A 6,436-nucleotide genomic window follows, 5' to 3' on the forward strand; every position below is an offset into this window, starting at 1 on the left:
ATTCCTGGGAAGTGTATTACCTCTTGCTTCTTTTGTCTGTTTTAGTCGGTTGACGCATCTCTGAAGCCTGCCCACCATGGGTGACCCTGATGGTTGAAATCCCAGTGGCATAACTTTTAGCATCACAAAAATACTCCAACTCACTGCTATCAAGCTGATTCCTACTCATAGAGACGCTGTACAGGGCTTCCCAAAGCTGTAAACCTTTGCGGGCACAAACAGCCTCATTTTTCTTCCATGGAGTATCTGGTGGGTTTGAATTATGGGCCCTGTGGTTAGCAGCCCAACGCTTACCTGACAGCATCAGCAGGGCTCCTTCTAGCATCACCACAATATGCAATCCATGACAATACGACAAACCGACAGACGAGCGGTAGAATTATAAAGATAGGAAGGAGAAACAAACAAACAAGAGACCCAAAACACCAAACTCACTGCCATCAATCACTTCTGACTCATAGCGACCCTACAGAACAGAGTGTAACTGCTCCTGTGGTTCCCAAGACTTTAAATCTTTATGGGCACACACAACTGCATCTTTCTGCCAAGGAGAGGCTGGTGGCTTCAAACCGCTGACCTTGTGCTTGGCAGCTCAATGTGTATGTAACCCACCACACCACCAGAGCTCCTAAGGAGGGAAAGGGGAAGGGGAACGAGGGAGGATTAGGAGCGTCTGGTTAAGGCCTCAACTACTAGGTGGACGTTTGTCCATTCAAGGCTACTCACAGGTGCTTCCGAAGGCAGACCTTCCAAGCAGCAACAGACTTGGCAACACAGTGAGGCAGGTCTACTCTGCACACTGGGGGCCGACATGAGCCAGAGTCAAGGCGACTGCAGCTAATTAAGTGAGAAAAGCAAAACAGAACATGGCTCCTAAGGTTCCAGTTCAAACATACATAGGTTTTTCCAAACAAAACATGTTTAAACACGTGTCAGCAATTAGCAGATGGCTGAAAACAAATTCTCTCAGTAATACACTTGCCTTAGTCTCATTAGATGCTTTCAAAAATAGATCCAATCAAAACAGTGGTCTCTAAGGGGATCTACTGGGACAGTGAAATTGAGGCACAGAGATCAGCTCAGGTTATGGCAACTGTTTGGTGGGGATCCCAACGGGATGATTTTAACAGATTTTCTTGGAGGACATAGGCTAGCCTAGGAGAATTCTATTAGGAGACCAAATCCCAACCACTCCACAGCCTTGGCCACGCCTCTTCTTTCTGAAAAGGAGGTGGTAGGATTGCTATAAGTTGGCATCGATCTGATGGTGGCGGATTTTTAAAAGAGTTGATACAAATTGGCATAATTAGAATAATGAGCCAAGGACACAAATGAACATGTGGGGGAGTAAAGATGCATGTTAAAATATCGTCTGTACCAGACTAAACCATATTAAGGTTTCCAAGGCTATAGATCTTTATGGGAGCAGATAGCCTCAACTTTCTCCCAGAGAGTGGCTGGTGAGTTTGAACTACCAACCTTGTGATTAGCAGTCTAACACCTGCCAACAGCACCAGCAGGGCTCCTAATATAGTACATATTCAACTCTCACAGCCATCCAGCCAATGCTGACTCATAGCAACCCCCTGTAGGTTTTCTGAGACTGTAACAGTTTATGGGCTTAGAAAGCCCGGTATTTTCTCCTAAGAGCTGCATAGAGGACAAAGACAAGACAAGGAAAGTAAGTCATCCAGATGAAGGACTCCATCAGTTTGGCGTCAAATGGGGTATCATGAATTTATGGCCATGGAGCTAATTACAGAGGAAAGAAAATAAAGCACATTATCACAGAATTATGATGGTAGCTGACCAAATCAACACCGAGGCAGCAGGGAGATGAATCGTGATTAGAATACATCCATCATTGTAGATTTTAAAAGTTTCTAGAATTGGTTCTGGGATGGTGGTCCAGGTATGACTCATGACAATGTAGCCCTGAGTCAGAGGCCCTGGACATTAACTTTTAGATAACATTTAGCTATTTTGAGTCAATCATTAAGGATAGGATTAGGCAAGATCCCCTGTACTTCATGCATGTCTGAGAACAACCCTGCAGTCCCTAGGCTCACAGTAATCATAAACCTAACAAGAGTCAAACACCCTGCCTGAAGGCACAACTCTCCCATTGCTATTTAATTGTCAGAAGGACCTCAAATGGAGTCTGAACCAATGTCAGGACCCAAAATGGAGTTAGGGTTTCCATTATAGACTGCAGCCTTCCACAACCCAAGTGCTTTCGAACGTAGGCTTTAACAGACTTTATCGGATATATTTCATTTATTGGAGTTCAACTTCACTCATAATTTTAAAAATTCAAATAAAAACAAATATAGAAATCATCTTTCCTTTGAGAATGAGGGCAATGAGTGTACAAATGCGCTTCACACAATTGATGTATGTATGGATTGTGATAAGAGTTGTATGAGCCCCTAATAAAATGATTTAAAAAAAGAAAAGAAAAGTTATCAAGGCAAAAAGAAAAAAGAAATCATCTTTCTCCAAAAGCATTAAGTATTCACAAAAAATATAAAGTCTGATAGTGCACAATATTGCTGACTGTGAGGAAAGCAATTTGCTCTCACACGTGCTCTGGGAGTGTAAATTGTTGCCGTCACTTCATAGAATAAGTCAGCTCTCCAAGAGGACTTGACACGCTGACTGATGAAGATCACAGACTACAGCCCTTAGTAGGGATTACACCTCAACATAAAGAAAAAATAATTCCCACAACCGGACCAATAGGCACTCTGTGATAGCCCAAACGAAGATGTAAGTTGTCAAGGTTCATTTTACTTGGGTCCATAACCATTACCCGCGGACGCTTCAAGAAACTCACTGCCATTAAGTTGATTCCGGCTCACACCAACCTATAGCACAGGGTTGAACTGCCCTGTGGATTTCTGAGACTATGAGAGTAGAAAGCCTAATCTTTCTTCCTCAGAGTCACTGGTGGCTTTGAACTGTTAACCCTGCTGTTACTAGCCCAACATGTAACCCACTAAACCACCATGGGCCCTGTCTATGGAAACAGCAGTCAAGAAATCATAGGATGCATTTCATTTAGCAAATCTGCTGCATAAGCTCTCTGTAAAGTGTTGAAGAGCAAATATGTCACCATTAGCACTAACATACACCTGCTATTTTCAGTTTGCCTGTGAATGCTGGAAATCAATAAGGAAGACTGCCGAGGAACCGATGCATTTGAGTGTGGTGTTGGAAAAGAACAATGAAAGTACCATGTACTGACAGAAGGGCAAACAAATCAGTCTTGGAGAAAGCACAGCCAGAAAGCTTCTTAAAGAGAAACTTGGTCTTACATCTTTTGGACATGTCACGAGGACGCACTAGTTGCTGAAGCAGAATGTCATGCTTAGTAAAGTAGAGGGTCAAGGAAAAAGCAGAAGATGGCCAATAAGATAGAGCAACACAGTAGTTGCAACAATGAGCTTAAACATAGCAATGGTTGTGAGGATGCTATAGGACTAGGCAGTGTTTGGTTCTGTGGTACATAGGGGTGATAGGTAGGCTTGTTGTGCCAACCTGGCCAATAGGAACATGGGGGATTAATAAGGTCACAGTTTGATTAGAGGGCAAAGAGATAAATGGCTCTGCAAGATCTACCTCCCTCTCTCTTGCTCGCTAGTGATCCGACCAGCGTGCAGCTACTTTAGCTAGTTCTCTGCCTCAACTTGTGAGCTTCACCATCTGTGGGACAGCCAACCTGTGGATCCTGTCGCTAGCGTGTGAGGTTCCTTCAAGATCTGCTTTGCCACACTGCTGGTGCATACTCGCTTGAGCTTGAGACTGGTGGATACTGTTGTCTTTCATTGCTTGAGTTCGATATCCCATCTGGGCCTGCTTTTCTAAGCTCCTGAGCTGCTGTTGGTCACCCTCCTGTTTGCTGACTGTTGGTGACTGCTGGCTGTTTGCTGCCTGTGGGCAGACTGCCTGCATTACCTGACGGAAGACTCAGCTGTCTTGCTTCCTTGACCTTGGACCTGGTAGGTCTCATGAGTTGAAGGACTTCCAGTATATTAACTGTTCCATGAAAGTGAGGTGAACTGAGCCCTCTGTACAGCTGTGTGGACTAATTAGCTGTTATGTTCCTTCATGTTGTATAAACCTAGCCATATTATATATAATCATAAGTGTCCTGGGTTTTTTCTCTAGAGAACCCTGCCTAACACAATAGGGTTGCTATGAGTCAGAACAAGCAGAAATATGTTATACAGATATAATCATAAACATAGATAAATAATGTTTGGATAGCTACATCTTGGAATTTTATTTGACCATTTAGACAAAGCGATGCTGATTTCTGTATGTTAACAGAAACATCTTCGCATCAGTGAAAAACAGCAAGATCTACAACAAGGTACCAATTTATGACAATAAGAAAGTGCCAAAACAAGGCAGAGATTATTGTATGATGCATTTCATGGGAAAAATTAAAAGAATATTTAACGTTTAAGCTACCTAACATTTTTTTTCTTGTCGCATACGCAGGGAGGTATGGATGGTGATTAGCAAGAGAGATCAAAGAACAGGAGAAGCTTTTATACTTTTCACTTTATAGTGTTCTCAAATGTTGAGCATTTTTATCACATGAATGCAATTATTTATTTTTTCTAATAATACTAATGAAGTTGAGCCATTGTGGGCCGTTTCTTCTGAAAACTTTTTGTATTAAAAGCAGCAAAATGACATATGCTTATCTTCACAATCTTGGAAGTATATAAACATTTAAAAGAGAAAATAAAGACGTGTATAACCGCAATACCCAAACAGAACCTCTGTTTCCACTAGGGGGGTGTCCTCTCCTGGTTCCTATGTATGTGAACATGACCGCTAGAACAGTACCACAACAATCCAGACACGGTTTCTAATTTTTCCAACATAAAGAACTAAAACTTTGACTTCAGAATTAGCCAGACCCCTTAAGCCACTGTCTTCGAGAACCCACTCTCCCGGACTGCCCAGGAAATTGGATTTTCTGTAAAACACAAAGGCATGCTGTGGACTTTCACACCAATGGAGGAAAGCCCAGCCTGGACTGCGGCCGTCTCTGCTATTGCTCATTTCCACCACAAGGTGTCACTCTCTGACGATCCTGAAGGTTCCCAACAAGGTGACACTGCCAATTTTTGAGTCTTGCATAGACTACAGGTATCTTACCCCAACAGCAATAGGAAATCCTGTGTCAGGAGAAGAGACACAAAGAATGCTGAGGCCAGGCACTGTTAGCCCACACACCCTCACGTAGCATAAGGAACCAGGAACATTGGTAGGGTTGTGGCCAGAAAGTAAAGAAAGTGCAACCCATATAATGACCTTTAAAGATGGGAACATCGCCATCTTCCATTGATAATAGGCACCTTTTATTACCTCTTAGATTTGTCGGAGACAGGATGCATCTTGAAATGGACAGCAGCCACAGTTCGACAGTATGACTGCCTTTCTTGGGGGCACACAATGGGGTTTTAGATGGGATGTGGTCATTTATTAGGCTCCATTCGGGCAACATGTCTCTCAATCAAAAGTGTTGGTGCCCTGGACCCAGAAATGCTCCAGAGAAAGAGGCACTCCCTCCATCTTCTCAGTTCCTCGGTGAAACACCTACAGCAAGGAAGAGCAATTAGCAAATTCAAAAGACAGGGATGATGAATTTCCATCATCAACAGTAAACATTCATTACAATAAATAGGGCCTTTGGTGCTTATAGATACCAGTGCCTGAAAATGCTTGCTGAAGTCATATCCAGGTGGTAGAACAAAACTTTCCTGTGTGGATGGTAATGACTTTAATTAAGACAGAACTAGTTGCTAAAAAGTACTCCCTCATCAGACTTGCCGAAAGAAGTGCAATAGCAGGTATGGCTCAGTAGACTCAGGCTGAGATGCACAGTTTAGTAGTCACGATCCTTGGGGACAACTATTGCATGAACTAATATTTTCATTAGTAGGGTTCATATAAAAAAGCAAGTTCATAATAACAATATGATTTCACTTTTGTGGGAAAAAAAATGTATACACACATATGTATGTGAGTGTGTTTAACCAATACATGGCAGGTTTGTGTCTACATTTATATCCTCAATTTTCTTGCTTTTAATTTAGGCTTTGTGGAGTCTAAATTCTCACTACTCAAAGTATTGTGTCTGGATCGACAGTATCTGGCATTGTCCGGGTGCTTGTTAGAAATACAGAATCTCAGGCCTCAACCTAAACTTGCTGAATCACATCTTTTGTTGTTGTTGTTCTTGACTATTTTTATTTTATTTTATAAGTCATTTTATTGGGGCTCTTACAGCTCTTATAACAATCCATACATCAATTGTATCAAGCACATTTGTACCTATGTTACCATCATCCTTTTCAAAACATTTTCTTTCTATTTAAGCCCTTGGTATCAGCTCCTCGTTTTTCCCTCCCTTCCC

Source organism: Echinops telfairi, unplaced genomic scaffold (assembly GCF_000313985.2).
Source record: "Echinops telfairi isolate 266 unplaced genomic scaffold, ASM31398v2 ScPeMD7_7;HRSCAF=31, whole genome shotgun sequence".
NCBI lineage: Eukaryota > Metazoa > Chordata > Mammalia > Afrosoricida > Tenrecidae > Echinops > Echinops telfairi.